The sequence below is a fragment of the Saccopteryx bilineata genome, chromosome 7 (genome assembly GCF_036850765.1).
Source record: "Saccopteryx bilineata isolate mSacBil1 chromosome 7, mSacBil1_pri_phased_curated, whole genome shotgun sequence".
Classification (NCBI taxonomy): Eukaryota; Metazoa; Chordata; class Mammalia; order Chiroptera; family Emballonuridae; genus Saccopteryx; species Saccopteryx bilineata.
In genome coordinates, this window is record NC_089496.1 from 43,075,538 (window position 1) to 43,097,177 (window position 21,640).

The window sequence follows — 21,640 nt, forward strand, 5'->3', positions numbered from 1 at the left end:
AAAGGCTTCGGGTATCCTGAACGAGGGAAGTCCTCTGCAGAGCAGCGGATAATCAGTGGTGCAGCATGAGCAGGACCCCCAAAGGGTGAGAATCCACCCCTCCCTCGGACGTGGAGGGGTTGCCTAGGAGGCGCCGCGGGCCCTGGGGGCTGAGGCCGCGCCTCCCAGCCATCAGCGCCCCGCCGAGCGGCGCTCGGACGCACCTGGGACATCAGCCCGCCGGCGGCACTGGCCGCGCCCCCGCTTCCCTCCCCAGAGCGGGCGGGCCTGCGCGGGTGTGGAATTCCGCCGTCGTCCGCACCCGCGGCCCCGGGGCGCTCGCGGGCAGGTGCGGGGGAAGGAGGAGGGACTGCGAGGCGGCCAGGGGCGGGGTTGAGGGCGCCTGTGACGGCGACCGTGACCATGGCGCTAGGTAATACATTCCCGCGGGGCCGCGCCGGCTCGCTGAGGTTTCGCCGGGAGCCAGCCCAGGCGCTCCCGGACCGGCCAGAAGCGGAAGCGGGGCCGGAACGAGGGGAGAGGACCAGACGCCCAGTCCCGAGGCGAAATAGAATCCTCCACCGCCCGGCCCTCGGCTCGGGTCCCTCGGCCGCGGTCCTGCCGGGTCTCCGTCCCCGCTCCTCGCCCCGGGCGCCCTCTACTGACGGCAGCATTTTCTCCTGCGAGGGCTGCCTGTTGTAGTGGTGTCTCCCGGCCGGGGCCCTGCTTTCCATCCAGCCCCTGGGATTGCGCCCTAGCACGGGGCCGGGTCCTTATTCCCCTGGGTGGGTGTCTGTTGCGATCATTTTCTTTCCTTATCTTGTTGAGCTTTCATTTCTCTCAGTCGACGTGGCTGAGTTCCAGTTTTCCTGAGCCCTTTTCGCATAGAAGGTGGTCTCCTTTCAATAGAAAGAAGTGCTTCTCTCTAATTCCTTGCCCATGTCTTCCGCCATCTTCCTGTAGAGCAGGGGTCCCTAAACTTTTTACACAGGGGGCCAGTTCACTGTCCCTCAGACCGTTGGAGGGCCGGACTATAAAAAAAACTGAACAACTCCCTATGCACACTGCACATATCTTATTTTAAAGTAAAAAAACAAAATGAGAACAAATACAATATTTAAAATAAAGAATAAGTAAATTTAAATCAACAAACTGACCAGTATTTCAATGGAAACTATGCTCCTCTCACTGACCACCAATGAAAGAGGTGCCCCTTCTGGAAGTGCGGCAGGGCCAGATAAATGGCCTCAGGGGGCCGCATGCGTAGTTTGGGGACCCCTGCTGTAGAGAATACAAATCTGATTTGTGGAGTTCATGTATTCAGGCAAGTTGAGAAGTTGTTTTTCCACTTGAGAGCAGCACATTTCTGCCTCAGTTTTTTCCCAAGTTGCCTTAAGTGATCTTCCTGTGGTTCAGGCAGAATTGGAAGGTTCAGCTTCAGTTGCCCACTCTCACTTCCTAGGTTTGAGTTTTCATACTGCAAAAATACTTCCTTGATTGGAGATTGGTGGTATGTGCTGTAAACTCTTCATTTATTTGCTTTTCTTCTCACAATTGTCTGGCTATGCCATGATGTTCCTCAACATGAAGAAACACATTGAGGTTGGCATCATTAGGGGCACCTTTCAGATCAACTTGTGGCCGAAGGATGGGGTGATCATTTTCTGCTTCCCTGTCTTGTTCAACTGACCTGCCACTTCAGATGATCTAAGTGATCTCCAAGGACATCAGGTGAAAGGGTGGTCTGCCGCTGGTGTTTGGACACTGATATTAAATGGCTGATTTTCTCTGTTCATGCGTTCGAGTGCTCCAGCCTCTGTCTCTCCTCCTTTCCTGGTCTCTTTATCTCATAATTTCTTGTTGTAGCAGTTGTGGAATATCTTTCTTTTCTTTTTCTTAAGATTTTATTTATTGACTTTAGAGAGAGGAGAGAGAATGAGAGAGAGAAAGGAGGGGAGGGCAGTGGGAAGTATCAACTCATTGCTTCTTGTATGTGCCTTGACCAGGCAAGTCCTGGATTTTGAACCCGTGACCTCATTGCCGGTTCATCCACTGCACCGCCACAAGTCAGGCTGGAATTTCTGGGGAAAAAAAAGAGTGTTGTTTTCACTGAAATTATTTTCTTCTGAAGTTGTTCTCCATTGACGTCTGATGCATTTGAGGTGGGTTTTTCATCAGCCAGCTGGAGAAGTTTGTTCCCAGACTGGCTCTCCCATCCCATTCCAGAGAGTCCTCCGTGTCCTGGAGTGATAACGTGCTCAGGTGCGTATTCAGTACCAACAAGGATGAGGTTTGTAACGTGGGCCGACTGCCTGCACCCCAGGCGGCCTGACAGACTCATTGGCTTGTGCCATTGGTCCCATATTCTCACTCTGTCTTTCACAGACCTCATCACGGGCAGAATGCTTTTTGCCTAGCGCCTTCTCAATTCGTAGTTTGTCATCTCTTTAGTATCAAAGACACCACAGCACATACCAGGACCTGCCAGGGAAATGCAGGGAGACGTGGGACGTGTCTCAAGCTTTCAGAAATCACCAGCAGAGCACCGCACAGGTGCCCCAGGACCAGCTGCAAGGTGAAAGGGGTGGCAGGCAGCAGCCCCGTGACTGGCTGGGTTCAGAGCTCTGCCTCCGAGAGCTGGTGTCCTGAGGGCCATACTGACCACTCAGAGCCCTACAGAGTGCTCCGTCTCAAAGGTAAACAGGACCAGCAACCAGGGCAGATCAGTTGGGCTGGGGGAGGGGAGTCCAACAGGTTCTAGAAAACCATTTTCCCTAACTGTGTTTTGAAGTGGAAAGTGCTGTCATGTACACAGGCACGGGGGCAGGGGAGAGGGCTGACTGCAGTCTGGAGTACAGAGCGTGTGTTCACATATACGCCTTTGCCTCCCCCTCCCCCCAAGGTGTCCCTTACTGCTAACACCTTGTGCTTGTGTGGCACATTTGTTGAAATTGATGAACCAACATTGTTATATTTTTATCCACTGAAGTCCATAGTTTACATTGGGGTTCATTCTTTGTGCTGTGTAGGTCCGTGAGCTCTGACAAATTCTAGCTTCAGGAATTATGGAAATGGGGACCGTAGTAATGCTATTATTTCCTTCCTGGCTTCTGGTGGAGTAGATTCTAAAGATGGCCCCCAATGAACCACACCTCCCACCATTAGTGTTCATGTGTAGTTCCTGCCCACATCTGTATGGGCTGGTCTGTGACTCGTGTTAGCCACTTGAATGCGGTAGAAGTAATGCTGTGCCAATTCTAGACAAAGGACTTAAGATGATTGTCAGTTTCCACTGCCTTTGTCTTGGGACACTGCTTCTGGGAATCCACAATGAAATAAGTTTCACTACCTTGCTGGAGAGACCCTGTGGAAAGGTTACACGTGGGCTGACACTGGTCTTTAGGAGCGGTCTGCTCTTGTTGGAGGGTATGAGTGGGCCGGACTCTTCTGTAGAAGTGGCTTGTCACTACTGGAGGGTGTCAGACAGATGTGGCTGTTGGTGGAGAAAGAGCAATCTGAGGGCACAGCCAGAACTCCTCTATGTGGCTTCTGGGCTCTTGTGCTGAGCAATAACCGAGGACCAGTACCTGAAATGTAAGGGTCTTCCTGTCATCACTGCCTTCCATTGTCACTGCTGTGCTCTCTATTGACGAGCTTAAGTTCTACCATCTAACCAAGGAGAAATGTTTGCAGGGTCACAGCTCCAGTGCCACAGAGCAAGGCCAAGAAGAGTGGATTTGGAGCTGAGAGCTAATAAATTGATAACTCACACACATCTTAGTAGTAACAATGACACAGTAGTCCTCTCTAATCCATGGTTTCAGTTACCCTTGTCAACAGCAGTCTCAAAATATTAAATGGAAAATTCCAGAAATAAAAAAAAAATTTGTTAATTTAAAATTATACGCTGTTCTTAGTAGCATGCTGAAATTTCGTGCTGTCCCCAGCCCTGCCTGGGACCTGAATCATCCCTTTGTCTAAAGTTTCCATGCTTTATGTTACCCATCCAGTTAGTCACTTAGTAGCTATTTTGGTTATTGGATCAATTATTAAAGAGAGAGAAAGAGAGAGATCACAGTCACAGAATTTTTATTGCAGTATATTGCTATAATTGGACTTTTATTAATTGTTAACCTCTTACTTCGCCTACTTTATAAATTAAACTTTATCATTGGCATGTACATATATAAAAGAACACAGCACATGTAGGGGTCAGTGCTATCCACGGTTTCAGGTATCTACTGGGAGCCCGGGAATGTATCCCAAGGATAAGGGGGGACTACCGTACTGGGGAGGGAGGTAATCATATAAACCAGTAGGTACTGCAGTATTAGTGCTGTAATACAGAGGTAATACACCTCACTGACAGGGAACATAAGAGGAAACATTTAACCTTCCACAGAGAAGAAAGGAAAGTCAGGACAGGAGAGAGGATAAGAGCATAGCTTTGATCTCCAGACAAACCTAGATGATTTTTTTCACATGCCAGATGAGGATAATACCTACCTCATAGACTGTTGTAGGATTTAAAATTACATACACACAGACTTAAAATTGTATCATAGCATGTACATTGTATATGTTAAGTATAAGTTAACATATACTGTCTTTATGGGATACATTTCCAGATACCCAGTAGATATCTAAAACCATGGGTGGTACTGAACCCTATACATACTATGTTTTTTTTTCTCTATATCCATGCCTATGATAAAGTTTTAAGAGTAATATACTAATAGCAGACAGCTTAGGCACCATATCTGACTTTGAAGGGAGCTGTAGGTAGCCTGTCTTAACAATGGCATTACTTTTCCTATCCCTACACTTTGTTTATCTGGGATTCTTACACTTTGTTGATAATTTGGATGGATATAAAATCCCAACAAAGTGTGAAGGAGGAAAAGTCATTTTTAAATGAATTAAGCCTTCAAAAATGTACCTTTCACGCATTTCTATTTGTTTAAGTCAACAATTTCTTCCCTCCTTGAATTGAAAGGCAATTTTTAACTAATACAAGTAGTATAATAATTTTTTGTTTGCTTTTTGTTTGTTTCAGAAATTTGAAGCCATGTAGAAAATATTCTAAATGAATTCAGAGTAGTTGGTTCTGGGGAAAAAAAATGGGGGTGGATGAGGTTGGGCTTGAGACAGTAGTTTTTCACCCAACTGGGATGGACACTTTTAAGGGCGAAGGGGCACTATTAAAATTACACTGGGATAATAAACTTAAGTCAGAATCGTCCTTGGAAAACTGGGTGCAGTTACCCTGTAGAATTCTTTTGACTTTTTAAACTGTGTGCAATGTATTTCTTTCCAACATAAAATCAATCTTAAAAGGAGACTGACACAGTTTTGGAAGTCATTTAGTACAGCTTCCCAATTCATGCAGAAACGACACCTGTGATATTCCTGATGTATAGCCATCCAGTCTGCTCAGACACCGTTCCCTGGCTCCTGTTTGGTCTAATACAGCACAGCTGTAATTGCTATCCGTTTCTTTCCAACCTGCCAATGTTACCATTCGGCAATAATACAGAACACTCACTCCTCTGTGACTAGCCCTGATTTTAAAAGTGTGTGGCTTTCACTAGTCCAAAAGAAATGACACTGCTACCTTATCTGGTGTTTATTAGTATTAGAGTGAACAGGGCCCATAGATCTGAAAAGTGGGGAGAGCAGGTTTGCTTAGGGTAAGAAACAAGACTTCAGAAATGATTTAGTGTCGCGGGTAAGGTCACACATAGCTCTATAAGGTAAAGGTTTGACTGTCAAGTGAAAGGCTCATGCATCAAGGAGATCGCTGACTCCAGTGACGTATAACCTCTGGCTCCAAGCCTGCTCGCTCCTCTCCCAGGCTGCCACCATCGCCCTCTCGCTGTCCTAGGATGTAGGACATGACCAAGATTGACAGAGAGAGGAGGTTGAAGGGGCAGTTGTTAAAATGTCACCCATCCAGACTGAAATCCAAATGGCTTAATTTACCATGACGTGTTTTAATTAATGAGAGTGAAAAAGTGAAGAGGTTATGGTTTCTAATCAAACAAAGTAATGCTTTAGCTACTGAAATGCAAATGACTTAATTGGAAGGGAAACAAAATTAATTGGTCAAAAAGATATATTAATGGGAAACTAAACACATCTTTGCCACAGTTAGATCTATAGTCGGTTTGTGGAGGAAGGTACACACAGAAAATACAGAGTCAAATGCTAATATTTTAACATTTGGTCGCCTTGTAGCTTCAGTGACAGTTTCAGTTTTATAATCAATACAACCTTTGCATTTCATTGCAGATATTAACATAGAAAGAATATTGCTGATTCTCGATCGCAGCTTGTTTTCTTTTGTGTAAGTACTCCACCTTTTCCTAAGGATGTTCCGATTCCCTGATGCTAATAACTCTCAATTCATAGTTAGACTCAGGCTGCAGAAATGTTTACTTTGCCTTCTATAAACTGTTGATTAAAAATTTAAAGTTGTTGACTGAGCCTGAAGTTTACAGTGTATTGTACAGTGTAAACCAGACGATCTTCAGAGACTTATTTTTGTTGTGGTGGTTATTGTTGTTTTTGTCAAAGAATTTAAAATTAGTTAAGTACAAATATGGAGCATTTTTTGCCCTCTAGTGGTTAAGGACAATTTTGCAACATTGGTTACATTGCAGTGCTTTAAATTATAAGGGAAAAGCTACATGTTGTTTAAAAAGTGGTAGGTGCATTGCTATAGCTCATCCGTATTGTTACATAGTTTAAGGAAGAGACAATAGTTTTATGTTTTATAATTATTAACCACAGGATACCAATGCCTGGAAATCTGGTGAGAAGTAGAATAAATTTCGAGATAATTTTTCTTCAGGATTAAATGATATTTCTCTGTCTCTATAAAGAGTATTAATTTGACATTGATCTTGTTATAATTGAATTTGTGATTGTAATTGTGATTTTCCTGTTTGACTCCTTTCATATGTTAGTTCCTGTAGTTAGGGAGAGAATAATGGGCAATAATACTTCCTGTTTCCTAAGCTCTGCATAAGAATGAGTGTATTACATGAGTGTTATATTATGAGAGTGGAGTGTTATATATCATATATATCATTATGAATGAAAAAAGAAATTGAACTATTAGGAAGAATGTGATAGAGCTATGAAGTTCAAAGAAGAGTGGTATAAAATAGCTTAGAGTGATTGTTGACCATCCTTCATTTCTCAGGAAAATGAAACTAACCCAACTCTTAGTTTCCTCACTGTTATGATGTAAATACTCCTCACACCTGGCTGTTCCAGGTACTTCCCGAGAAGCATTAGCTCGGGCCCCACGTGATCCAGTATGGTATGTGCTAGTGAGATCATAACATAGTTCAGGAGAGAAAAGATGAGCAACAATCACTCTGTTCAAAACAAGCTTAAAGGGAATGGAGGGGAAACTTACTGTTCTGGTGAAAAACGAGACACTCCTAAATAGTATACGAGTCTGTCAGAGTCAGGGCATCTCTAAAAAGCCTCAACTTTAGTGTTTTTGTAGGAATTTTTTTGGTGGGCAAAGCAACGCTAAAGCTTTGGGTATGGTTATTTAGGTTCTCCACACTGTGAGTATAATTAGAGAGTGGAGGAGGTAGAGAAGTGAAATGCACTTAATGCCACTGAATTATACACTGAAGATGGTTAAAATGCTCAATTTTATGTTATATATATTTTACCACAGTAAAAAAAAAAAAAGTACATAAAATAGGCATGTGAAATCTCCCTGATTTTTGAATACCTCTAACAACAATCAGTAAAATGTGCAATACCTCATACACATCTTAGGAACTCGGGGCCACTTAATAAATAGAAAGTTAAAACAAATATTGGATATAATAAAGGAGGAACAAACATTCACCACGAAGTATTTTTCTAATTCAGGCCTGATTCTAAGAGGCAAAGTGATTATATTTTCCCCAGAACCTCTGCCAGGGGGAGAGGGAGGGGAAGGCTCCAATACTGGAATTCTCCTACAATTCAGGTCCGTGTATTTTATTCTGATTTATTTTAGTTCCTTTGCTGCTTTGTGCTAATTGACGGATGAGATCTGTGAGAGGCTGGAAATGGCCCGAGACTGAAGGACCTATCCTTGTGGAAGTTTATCTCACTGGCGCCTTTCGTCCACTCCACTCGCCAATGACTACATATTTTAGTGGCTCTCTTGACCGGTTCAGCTCTCCATTGAAGCAGAAACTGATAGTTGAAGTTTCATCATCAACAATGGCGCTTTGTCTGCTCCGGGAGGGGAAAATCGTTGATTGCTCCTTTTAGAGTCTAAGATAAAAGTGTTCTAGCATTTCTTCTGTGATGTTTTATTTACCCTTTATAATCATGACTCATAAGGTAGTTTTTTTAAATTGCTGACAAGATAGGCATCTCCTCACCTGCTATTAAGGTAAATACTTTATCAAAGCTGTCCAGAAATCTGTGGTCTTTTTCCTTCCTTCTTTCCTCCCTCCTTCCCACCATCCCATTCTCTGTCCTCCTTTCCTCTCTATGAAATCTGTATATAGCGTTAGAAAACACTGAGGATCTATTCCTGGGCTCTAGGGCACTCATGATTTTGTTTGTTTGTTTGTTTTTTTGTTTGTTTGTTTGTTTTTTCTTTTCATTTTTCTGAAGCTGGAAACGGGGAGAGACAGTCAGACAGACTCCCGCATGCGCCCGACCGGGATCCACCCGGCACGCCCACCAGGGGCGACGCTCTGCCCACCAGGGGGCGATGCTCTGCCCATCCTGGGCGTCGCCATGTTGCGACCAGAGCCACTCTAGCGCCTGAGGCAGAGGCCACAGAGCCATCCCCAGCGCCCGGGCCATCTCTGCTCCAATGGAGCCTTGGCTGCGGGAGGGGAAGAGAGAGACAGAGAGGAAAGCGCGGCGGAGGGGTGGAGAAGCAAATGGGCGCTTCTCCTGTGTGCCCTGGCCGGGAATCGAACCCGGGTCCTCCGCACGCTAGGCCGACGCTCTACCGCTGAGCCAACCGGCCAGGGCTGTTTTTGTTTTTTTAAGCTTAATTCAACAAAGGTTTCCTGAAGGCTTACCACGTTTGAGGGCTGGCTGGGAGGCAGGGTGATGGGGGGCGGGATAGCCGTCGGAGGGGAAGCGCACGGATGTGAAGTCAGACAGACCCTCTCAGTCCACCTGTTGGCTCTGCTTCTTCAGGACGTTCTTTCTGAGCTTTGTTCTCATGTATAAAAACGAGCATGACAGAGATGGGTAAGACAGCATTGAGTGTTAAAGCAGTTATAATAATAAATAGTCATGATTTTTATTAAGCTCAGGAGGGGATACAAAGAAGAGTAGAGCAGTCTAGTGCAGTGGTACCTACTTAGGAGTGACTCTGTCCCCCAGGGACCATGTGGCGATGTCTGGAGACATTTTTAGTAGTAACGTTTGTGGGCGGTGCTACTGCTACCCAGTGGGTAGAGGCTGTGGGTGCTTTAAATACCCTATGGGCATAAGGCAGCGACCCACAGCAAAGAATTATCCAAAATGTTAATAGTGTTGACATTGGCCTAGTAAAAGAAAAAAAATAAACTATGTTATGTATTTTCTAAAACAAGGAAGTGAGCTTATAGATGCTGGACTGAATGTCTAGTTGTCCATCCACTATCCATGCTCTTTCTGCCATAGTAATAGTGGCCGGGGCCAGGTGTCCAATGGAGAAACTACATTTCCCAGCTTCACTTGCCAATGAGGTGGCCAATGACATGAGAGATGTTGGATGGTGATCTTGATTTAAGGGGCCCTTGGAAAACGAGCACCCTTTGCCTGACCGTTTCCCTTTGTTTCTGCTGCCCGAAGAGGACATGATGTCCTGGTGGGAGCCACGTGCCTAGGACAGTGGAGTAGAAAGATGGCAGGAGTTCGGATCCTTGATGACTGTGGCATTCTTGTACCAGCCCAGACAGATCGCTCCCTTCCAGACATTTTTATATGAGAAAAATAAAGTCTTACTTGGTTATAACAATGTGATTTAGGCTTTCTGTTCTATGCAACTGCATTCAAATTTGAACTGGGTCCTGAAGGATTTTAACAGAAAAGAGGCCTTCGAGGTGAGGGAATTGAAATGAACAAAGGTACAGAAATATGAAGGTGTGTGTTTCCAGGAATAGCATGTAGTTTGACAAGCTCCAAAGGGGAAGTATCACATGACGTCTGCAGGAGGGTCTTTAGGGAAAAAGTACACACACACACACACACACACACACACACACACACACACGAGGTGGAGGCCACGCCCTCTCACCTTTCTTGCCTATTTCATTTTTGTTGGTCACACTCAGGTGAACATTGACCTTTCATTTTTCTCACTGAGAAATTGGTCCCTGAGTCAGGGCATTTTTTTTCCTTTTTGTATTTCTCAAGGTCACTGTCATAGTATGATGTATGAAACGTGGGCCTGAGATCACAGGGAAGTTGCCCTCCATAAAAATTGTTGACGTGTAACACGGGTCTTCCCAGCTTCTCCCAGAACCCCTGCCCCACACTCCACTCACCTGTACAGGCTGTCTGAGTTCCAGGTCAGGACCAGGTCAAGTGCATCTGCCTTGGGGAAGGGAGGCATTGGAAGAGAGGCTATGTGGGGGGTGGGCCTGGGGAGCTCACTGAGGAGAGCAGAACTAGCACCTCGCTTCTACTGAACCCCACTGCAAAAAGCCAGTCCTGAGAGGAGGCTTGTGCCACTTGGGTGATTCTGATTATTTTGGCATTATGTTCATAACACTTGAATGGCAAATCAAATAACACTGTTCATTTATAAATTGAATTAGATATTAATTTAAAATAATTCTAGAAGTAAAAATCTTCTGCTGCAGTAGTTCTTGAGCTTCATGAGATCACAAGCCCCCATGAGAATTTAACCACAGAACTCCCAACTCTCTCCCCTGAAAAATGCACATATATGTTCAATGATTCAGAGAAAATGTCATTTATTTTAGCAGCTATAAGCATTCCATATAAGGAGAAATTTATCTTTGTTGCAAAGGATGTCAAAAGTGAAGTTTTAACTAAAACACCAAAATCTAATAGATGTAAAATTCCCAAAGCAAGATCACCATGTGCAGACTTTCTGAAAGAAGTGGTTAGAAAGTGGTTCTGCTAGTTCTTAATTCCCTCGCCTCCTTGCGGGGGATGAGAGGGCAGGATTTGGGTTTCTGAGGACATTTCTCTGCAGAGCGTTGTTACCTTGCTGTGAATGCCTGTTACCCATGCCCAGGTGTCCGGCATTACTGACTCCCTTCCCTTCACCGAGGAGGGGCCTCCATAGGACGAGGAAAGGTGTTCCACTTGGTCTGGGACCTGCCTCCGGGCCACCCAGCGGGAGTGTCTGGGAGGCGGGATCCAGGAGGGCCTCCATGTGGAGGGTGAGCTGTGTGTGAGCAGATGGAAGCTGTGGGAAGGAGAAGCTGTTTCCTCCTGAAGAGGACCCGCAGAAGAGGAGTGGGCACAAGTGTGGTGTGCCCGTGTTTCAGGGTGAAGGCTGGGGCCCGCCTGGTGAGAACTAGACTGTCTTTGCCTGTCATCTCAAATTCTCTCTTATTCAAGTGAAGTCCAACAAAGCAGGCAGAGAGTGAGGAGGCAGGGGAGGCTGGAGGAGAGAGTTGGTAGAATTTGACCACACTCCTGTCCTTGAACTCAGGCCTCTCTCGAACAGTAGAGGATGAGTGAATGAATGAATGAATGATTGAGTGGCTGAACACAGATTGAACTGTGGATCACAATGAATGGAGACTTACATCCATGCAGACTTTAAATCTGTAGAGTTTGTAAAGCTATAAACAAAGTTTGTGCCTTCATGTGTAGAATATTTGAATTCATAATTTGCATTAAGCTTCTTAAAGCAATCTAGTTTCTCTGTCCCTGGACTATTGTAAGACAACGATAAAATTTTAATAAAATATATAGAGTGGGGCCCTGGCCGGTTGGCTCAGCGGTAGAGCGTCGGCTTGGCGTGCGGGGGACCCGGGTTCGGTTCCCGGCCAGGGCACACAGGAGAAGCGCCCATTTGCTTCTCCACCCCCCCTCCTTCCTCTCTGTCTCTCTCTTCCCCTCCCGCAGCCAAGGCTCCATTGGAGCAAAGATGGCACGGGCGCTGGGGATGGCTCCTTGGCCTCTGCCCCAGGCGCTAGAGTGGCTCTGGTTGCCACAGAGCGATGCCCCGGAGGGGCAGAGCATCGCCCCCTGGTGGGCAGAGCGTCGCCCCCTGGTGGGCATGCCGGGTGGATCCCGGTCGGGTGCATGCGGAGTCTGTCTCTCCCCGTTTCCAGCTTCAGAAAAATACCAAAAAAAAAAAAAAAAAAAAAAAAAAAAAAAAAATATATATATATATATATATATATATATATATATAGAGAGAGAGAGAGAGAGAGAGGATATAGCCATGTGTTAGATAGCAGGGACGTAATGAGGAGTTGAAATAAGGAGAACGTTTATTTTACTGCAGTTCCTCTCTCTCAGTTTTTGATTTGCGTTGTTTATGGAGTCCGTCATGTACTTTTATATTCTGAGTTTGGAGACACCGACCCTGCCTCCCGTGTCTCTCATTCCCCCGTCTGTAAAGGCCGTAGCATTGGCTACACGGAGAGATGCTGGCTGGGTTTTGCGGACCTGTTGGAGGAGTCCCCACTGAGTTCTTTTTTCACTGATTCCTATTAGGAGTTCCAGTCTAAAAGCATTTCTTAAGAAACGGATTGTATTTTTATTAGTATCTAAATTAAATTTGTAGTAAAGCACCAATTAGTTTGTGGGTCACTGCCCCAGTAATATACCAACTTTAAGGAAACCATTGAAAATACAGCAACTGTATAATTAGATTCAGTATAACCGTGGAAGTTTGTTCATATAAAGATTTTTAAATAATTGTTTTATGATCTAACTGTAAAAAACTCATTTCAGCAAATTTGGAAAATATCTAAAAGCAAGAAGGAGAAAAAAATAACTTGAAATTTGGATCAATATTTTAGTTAGATTTACCACAAATTACCAGCTTGTATTTGCTAAGTAGAAAATATGTTATATATATATATGTATATATATATATATTTATTTATTTTTCTGCTTGTAGTTGAAGACAGTTTAAATGTCCAGCTGAAATGTACCCAGGTCTTATTTCTGCAACTATTTATTATAACGGTGTACTTCTGAGTCAATAGAAAATGATGAATGCACTCTATGCTTGCTAAGTATCATACCCTGTACTTACATTGCCATCAAAGAGGCCAGGCTGTTTGCTGCTGTGTTAAAAAAGTATGAGTTATAGCAATCCAGTGTCATGGGAATGCTGAAGTTTGACAAAAAACAAAGCACAAAGGAACTCTTCCTTACTCTTCACAAAAGCATTTGACTCCGGACAAATATGTAGCTCGTGCTAGTCACATAGGTAAAGAACTTACCTTGGAATATTTGTCATAATTTTCTTTGCTGTGAAGATCGGACATGGTGAGGCAAACGTGATAACCACTACGCTATGGAAACTGCTGACTGGACATTGTTAATTCATCTGCATAAAAGATGTTTGATGTTAACTAGCTTGAAGTGGCTAAAGTCAATAAAATGAATTGTTTTGATGAAATAACTTCCATTTTGTCCAGAATCTAAAATTAAGTTTATATGTGCAATCTAATGTTTACAAGAATAGAAATCATGGTCTTTTTATACTGTCTAAAAACAAAGTTTGCTTTAACAGGGAAATCAATCCCACATGTTTTAAGTACTAATATTAATTAGAGTATTTAACTAAAATATGTATGTAAGGAATGTGGATAATTAATTCTGGAAGACATCAATGTTTCTGCTTACAAACTTACTAACTTTGAAAATATATATTTTTTTCTCACTAAAAAAGGGTTTCTAATTAGGTAAGTGTGGGACCATAGTAATTAAGACTCCAAACAAACAGAATGCTTTATTTCTCTTAGCTCGAACAAGAAGTATTTTGATGTTTGGGTCAATTCTTGGGAGAAGGAAAAAATAGTATTCAATATATGCTAACCACATTAAAAGATTTTTTTTTTAAATCTACACTAAAGAGTTAGGTATATAGTATTTTCAAAATGTCAAACAAAATTAAGAATGTGAAAATAATTCTAAGTCACATAATACTCAAATAAAATGCCCTTAATTAACTTTTTGTAAAATGCTGTTTGGTTATTAAAAAGCTTCAGGAGTAAATGTCAGCTGTAACGTGGAGGGTGTGCATGAGACCATGCGATAGGCATTTTGACAAACTGGCTGTCTTGAGAGAAACTGGAGGCAGTTCAAGGCCTTTCGTATTTGCCCTGTGGGCCTTATTTGGCAAAAGTGTTTAAATCACTGGGATTTTATTTCTGTGAGATGTCGCATCCTACCTTCCTCCTCAAAGCCCTTAAGAACGCTAGCAGAGGTTTGGTAAGGCACACACACATGCTGATTTTGTGGCTCCCCTGGCCGGTATTATTTAAGTAATCTCGCAATGCCACGGGCATACAGACATCATGGTCTAAGAAAAGAATCCGCAGAAATAAATGCTTATTTACTGAAATGCCAAAGAGAGTCTCTTGGAGCAGCTGCCTGGTATTCTTAAAGACCTGCCTTACCACTAGACTGCCTAGGTTCTAGAGAAATCATCACTTGGTCCCACTAGTCCCTTCAACCCTTCAAGGAGAAAGAGACCTTACCTTGATTGATTTCCAACATTCTAGCTGCTTCTAGACACAGACACTTAGAGGTGAATTCACAAAAGAGCAAATCATAAGATTGTGTCAAGAATTGTACCACATTTAGCCTCTCTCACCAGCCTAACATAATCTGAGGTGTAAAATGGGCAGAAGTGAAGACTTTTGTCTATCGTATAGATTTCCAGAATAAATCAGAAAGTTGAAACAATAGTGGGTAGACTTTTGGCTACCACAAGTCACACTTGCCCACTTCTTAAGGCAGTTGACATCACTGGCCTCATTATTTTTTGTCTGTGGTAGCCAAGGTTCCCCGCGATAGGAGGCAATTAATTTAATTCATGGTCTAAAGTTAATTTTGTGGTGCTGTTATTGGGTTATTTGTGTTTAATTTCCCGGAGGATTTAATCCATTTCTTTTCCAAATGGTTCCTTTGCAAATTGCTGATGGAACTTCCTTTTTTTTTTTTTTTTGTAGTCAGTAGATACAAACTTTTGAGAAATGGGAGAAGCAAGGAGCAAGTTATGTTGGTCTCATTCACATGCTGGAAAAAAAGAGAAGAGATTGGCCTGGGTCTCTTTCAGAATATGTTTGTATCTCGTTGTTTCAAACTTGAGTAGTTCACCAGTTTTCAGTGCTGCTACTGAAGGCTTTGAAATGTCAATTATAGTTTTCCTGCTTTCAGATCCAGAGTAGCTGATGTGACCAGTTACTCCCCTGCCTCCTCCAGGCTTAAGATTCCAAGTTGGGAGTATTATTAGTTATCTTATTAGAAGGCTTGGTTCTTTTCAATCATATTTGCAGTTAACTTTGAAAACGTTAATAGATGTAAAATGAAATTACCTAACATATACAATACAAAATCACCATAAGTCTTGATGAAATGTCCTGCCACATACAGCATATTTAGGGATCCTTGATGAGACATATGGCCACACGCGCATGTGTGCACGCAGACACACATGCGCACACACACACACACACACACACATTTTTTCTCCCCAATATGTGGCATTTACATATATTCCCCATTTACTAAGATTTTTAGAGACCTTAAAACTATTCTCTTCTAAGTTTGTCTAGAGCTCGAACACATGTCCTGAGCTCTAAACGCCCAGATACTCAGCTTCCTAGCGGACGGTGCTGTCAGGATGTCCAGCAAGCTTCTCAAGCCCAGCATATCCAAACAGGAACCGATCTTTTCAGTACTGGTCTCCCTCCCTGTGTCTCCCATTTCAGTGATGAGGACTGTGTTGGTCAGGGTCCAATCAGGAGACAGAGACACACAGTGATTTGAACAGGAAATGATTAACATAAAGAATTATGAAATATATATATATATCAGTCTGGGGGCAAGGGAGATTACCCAAGGAAGAGACAAACTGACTGGAATTCAGACCAATTGAAGAAGGTGTGGATGGCAGGGAAGTTTGCTGGGTTACCCCGGGCCAGAGCCTGGCCACTACTACAAGTGGGAGACGCCTTTCCAGGCTGCAGATGGGTCAAGGCTGGGAAGGCAACTTCTGGGGCATCTCAGACTCAGTGGGCATCTGGAATCTGGTGGGGTGAGTGCTACTGGATGTCCCCCACGTGCACCATTGTCAGCCCCACGTAGGAGCAAAAGGAAGCCAATGGAAGCACAGCTGAGAGAAGCCCCTTCTTTCTGCATTAGCCCTCTAGTGCCTTTTATCGAAAAAGCCAAATACCAGCTGCAAAGGAGAGCTGCTTACTGGGTCCGTCTCCGTTATTTCCGAGCGTGAAATGAGGAGTGGGTGGGGAGCTGAGAGGCAGTAGATGGATGACCGGCTCAGTCTGTGTCATCTACCCTTTTGTCCAAGCCAGAATTCTGTGTAAGGTCTTTGACTGTCTCCTCCTCTTTTCTCCCATATCCCATTCTATAGTTAATGAGCAATTGTTTCTATACTGCTCACAAAAATTAGGGGATATTTCAAAATGAAGTGATAAAATATCCCCTAATTTTTGTGAGCGGTGTAGTTTTGAGCTATTACACTTAGTAGGCAAGGTGGGGTTTTTTTGAGCACTTATGTGCCATGAACTGTTCTAAGTACTTTGTGAATTAATTTATCTTCCATAGTAATCTCATAAATGGGTACTGTTATTATTGTTCCTATACTACAGAAGGGAAAACTAAGGGGCAGAAGGATTAAGTCACTTTTCTTGTAAGTGGCAGAGGCAGGATTTGAACCCAAGCCATCTGAACAGTTACTCATTATGCTCGTCTGCCCAGCCACGTCTGGTCTCTTATAACTTCTAAAAAGCTCTGACATCTGTCCATGCCTCTCTATTCCTGTTGCCGTTACTCAGTTACCATTTTCTCCTCCTTAGACTTTTTTCTTGCTGCTCTCCAATTCTTCCTTCGCAGCACAATCAGAATTTATTTTATAAAATATATTTATGGTTCTTTTAAAATACCTTTCTGTGATTTCCCATTTCTCTTGCAAAACTTTTTTTTAAAGATTTTATTAATTAGAGAGAGAGAGATAAAGGGGCAGGGGAGGGAGAAACAGGAAGCAGGAAGCATCAACTCGTAGTTACTTCTCACATGTACCTTGTCTGGGCAAGCCCGGGGTTTCGAACCGGAGACCTCCGCATTCCGGGTGGACGCTTTGTCTGCTGCGCCACCACAGGTCAGGCCTCTCTTGCAATCCGTAGAGAGCCCGCTTTTCATTACCTGTGCTCTTCTTAGTTCTCCAGCATTCTCTCTCTCCACTCCCTACTGCCTCTCTGTTTCATGACAGACTCCCTTCTGTTCTTCCGATGGCGGTGCTTTCCGCTGCCTCCGCGCCTCCGTTCATGATTTGCCCGTGCGTGGACTCTTTGTCCGCCTCTTACACCTCTTCATTGTCTGGGTCTCCACGGAGGCATCACGTGTCTTGAGAAGTCTCTCCTGACTTCTAGCTCCAACCAATGCTTCTTGCTCTTCCCCAGTCAGAGCCTTGTTCCCTCTCTCTCGTCTTGCTTCTTTGTTTCCCACTCCGCTGCTCCGGAAGCTGGACGAGGGCAGGTCCTAGCTGTGCGCATCGTGGTGGCATTGCCATCGTCACAGATGCTCAGGAATTTTATTTCTGAATGAATGAATAGATTTTTCATTTGTGTTGCAAATAAGAGTTTAAAACAGAAGTTCCTTGTTAATTATTTTTCCCAGTTTTGGTTGTCGACCAGAATTTTCTCTTTACTGTGACATATACTATTAGAGCTTCCACTTGTTGGTTTATCCTGAAATCATATCCTTGTAACGTTCTCCTGTTGAGGATCACACCTAAGGCCCTGCAGGACAGAGACCCATACATGGACAGTCAGGGGTACGTAGGTTGATGTGTGCTTAGGGTTATTCTGTTATAGTGCAATGTACTGCTTATTAGATTCAGTATGTTCTGATGGCTCTGGCCATATTGATGGGCCCAGACACCAGAAAAGGTGTGAAAAGGGACCGCACAGCCCTATGGAGGGCTTTCTGATCATGCTTCAGGGCTCCTACCAGGCAGACTTTCCAGGCCTCCCGGCTTCTGTGGCTGAGGGGAGGGCGGGATTCCCTGGCGGCTTATTCCTTTTCCATGCCCACCAGATGCACCCGAACCTCTGGCAGGCAATTAGAGTGGGGGCGGGTGGGACAGATCATTTCCACCAATCAGGAACTGAGCTGACTTGAGTTGGGTTTAGGACTTTTTTAAGGCTCTAGTAAAATATTTAAAATTAGAGGTTGTTTTTGTGCCATGGGCTGAAAGTTTTTATTTAAATCTTTATGTAGAAGGAAGGGCAAGCTTACTCCACACATTTATCCAGGTCCCCTGAGGCCATGGGGAGTCTTTCAGAGAGGTGGTGAATTTTAATATCCTGAGGAAGCTCATTACGGAACCCTTCTCCTCACCCTCGACCCAGCAGATTACTTCCAGGGCGTCTGCCTCTTCACACTGCTTATTTCTTCTTTCCATCTAAGCAGAACCCAGTTGTGCTACGCAGAAGAATTTATGGGCATCATGGTCTTATTTTGCATTTCATGATTGCAGAGTGTTTTGCAGCCATTTGTTAACTAATTTCAGGCCCTCTTTAGAGGTGGGTAGTGGAATTACCGTATAATTCATTTCAGCATTATGTGTGCAAAGAGAAAGAAATGCCCGCCTTGGCTCCGAATAAAATCATCCTATGCAAATTGCATAAAATTACTATTTTTAAAATGTGTGGTGGTGCCTTTGTTTCAAGATTTATGAGTGGCTTATTATAATGAGCTTGTCATATTTTGATAGCAGGCTTGTATTTACTTCTCTGTTTTTTATTATGACAGATTGCAACGCCAGGGCCTTGAAAGGTGCCCGCCCGGATGTGAGACACAGATTATTCGTCCGTGTTCTGAGAGTGGTTGAAATTCAATTCTAGTGGAAGTCACTTAAAGAATCAACCTGTACAACACAAGAATAAGCATTAAATATTTATAAAAATTAAATCATCTGATTTATTCTAGAAAATTGTTTAAATGGCAAGGTCCCTACATCTAAAGGACACATTTTTGAACAGCCTATTGAACAAACTTTCAGTGTCAGTATTAGATCTTTCAAATAATATGGTGCGGTAATGTTATAACAATTTTTTTTGAAAGCACTTGTGCAAGGCTGATTAGGAAGCAGCCTCTCTACCGCACAGCTTTCCAATGTAAGCTTTTATGCTTTTTAATGTTCATTTTTATTGACATTTTTTTTCCTTGCAGGAAAAAATGTGTGAGTTTTACTGGCCTGGCAGGGGGTTGCGGTACCTCTTGCCAAAGTGTCAGAAAAACTCAGAATTCTCTACATGAGGGACAAAGACCATATGTTTGGTTAAAACAACACATAGCTTTTATACAAACATAGGTAATGGAAACCAAGACCTTTACTTGAATTTTTTTCTTTTTCTCTGGCTAGTCTTGCTTTTGATATTTTTAAAATAATCCAGCAGCCACCTTGTTATTCCAACCTGAGCAGAATAATTTAGTTTCTTACAAAGTGTGTGCTTTTTCAATATCTTGGTTTTTTAAAAAAATTTTTGTTTTATCTTTGTTTTGGAGGGTTCTGCTCTAAAAAGTGGAATGTGCTCTTCAAATAATAATTTGCTTTAATAAAAAGAAAAATTGAGGCTTTCAATAGCTTAGCAAGGACCTAGCCTAGCCCAGAGACCTTCTCTTCTAGCCTAGCCCGGAGACCTTCTCTTCTAGCCTAGCCCGGAGACCTTCCCTTCTAGCCTAGCCCGGAGACCTTCCCTTCTAGCCTAGCCCGGAGACCTTCCCTTCTAGCCTAGCCCGGAGACCTTCCCTTCTAGCCTAGCCCGGAGACCTTCCCTTCTAGCCTAGCCACACCTTCCCTTCTAGCCTAGCCACACCTTCCCTTCTAGCCTAGCCACACCTTCCCTTCTAGCCTAGCCACACCCTCCCTTCTAGCCTAGCCACACCTTCCCTTCTAGCCTAGCCACACCTTCCCTTCTAGCCTAGCCACACCCTCCCTGGGGAGGGAATCGGCAGCTCCCACCTCCATGGCGCTGGGTTGGGAGGATGGTGACGAAGTCCACCGTTCTCCCATCTCCAACAGGAATAAGGGCAGATGGGTAGCTCAGAAAAACGAGCATCATCACTCCTGCGGACCCTGCGAGATGCTCTTTCACCTCTCTTGAAAAGAGATGATAAGGGGCTAGTTGACATTTGCATAGAATTTTTTTTTTTAAATCGAGGGTTCTGTGGTGTCTGTGCTCCTGAGTGCTGTTAGGAGCTCCTGCCCAAGTTCACAGCAGCCATGCGACTGCCGTGGCCATGAGCAGAAGCAGGGCTAGCTCTGCACCCTTGCATTGACACACCTGCACTTCGACTGCAATTTTTTCCTGTTACCAGCCTTTTGGCTTTGGCCGTACCCCCTGCCCCTCTGCTCTAGGTCCAAGCTCAAGTGGGTCCCTCATACCAGTGGTCCCCTGCATCATAGTGGCTGGACTTCGTCGCTGAGAAGGGGTTTACGCTTCCCTTCAGCACTGGTTTTATTGCCACATCCAAAGGGATGTGTTCATGATGTAGCCAGGAATTAGAGCATGGCAGTTCTTCTGGATAAACTCCGCCACCCCAACCCTTCAAATAGCTGTCTTTGGAGGAGCACGTCAGAACATACTTTTTTAAACCTACAGAAACTTTCGGTATAAATGTAATCAAAGGAGATTTTCTGGCAATCACCTGATCCCAAAAGGTGAGATCTAGACAGAAAGTCCTGTACTTAGTGAGGCTAAATGAGCTAAACAGACGTTAATGTAACCTTATTAAAATACCTAGAGAATTTAATTCTATAACTGGGGTTTGTACCAGGTAAGTTTGAAAATCAAGTATTTCCCCTTAGAGAACCTGTAATAAAGAAAATAGGCAAAGCTGATAAGGGTTTTAATGCACAACCAGGCATATAATCTCTAGGGAGAATAGCATATGATAAAATCAGGCCTGAACGATCTAGAGAAGTTTTATAATGGTGGGCTGTGGCCGATGGGCCCTAGCAGGGCCCTCTCTGATCCACTGATAGGAGTAGCCAATCATCCATGACTTAGAAGCATCCAGCCGGGAAGACCCATGTACAGTGGCCCCCAACCTTTTTTGAGCCATGGGCCAGTTTAATGTCAGAAAATATTTACACAGACCGGCCTTTAGGGTGGGACGGATAAATGTATCACGTGACCGAGACAAGCATCAAGAGTGAGTCGTAGATGGATTTAACAGAGAGAATCTGGTCATTTTTTAAAAATAAAACATTGGCCCTGGCCGGTTGGCTCAGCGGTAGAGCGTTGGCCTGGCGTGCGAGGGACCGGGGTTCGATTCCCGGCCAGGGCACATAGGAGAAGCGCCCATTTGCTTCTCCACCCCCCACCCCCTCCTTCCTCTCTGTCTCTCTCTTCCCCTCCCGCAGCCAAGGCTCCATTGGAGCAAAAGATGGCCCGGGCGCTGGGGATGGCTCCTTGGCCTCTGCCCCAGGTGC

The 21,640-nt window shown here is 44.0% G+C and overlaps 1 protein-coding gene and 1 long non-coding RNA gene across 2 annotated transcripts in view; one reads left to right on the forward strand and one right to left on the reverse strand.

The window, feature by feature from the left end:
* SPMIP4 (sperm microtubule inner protein 4) overlaps positions 1–379 on the reverse strand; it is a 31,694-nt gene extending 31,315 nt beyond the window's left edge. The window contains exon 1 of the mRNA XM_066240316.1: positions 204–379. The gene's annotated coding sequence lies outside the window, so the exon portion shown is untranslated. The remainder of the gene's footprint in view (positions 1–203) is intronic.
* LOC136311104 (uncharacterized) overlaps positions 1–8,587 on the forward strand; it is a 47,891-nt gene extending 39,304 nt beyond the window's left edge. The window contains exons 3-4 of the long non-coding RNA XR_010726687.1: positions 6,271–6,325; positions 8,009–8,587. This is a non-coding gene — a long non-coding RNA (uncharacterized lncRNA). The remainder of the gene's footprint in view (positions 1–6,270; positions 6,326–8,008) is intronic.
* Positions 8,588–21,640: the final 13,053 nt, after the last annotated feature.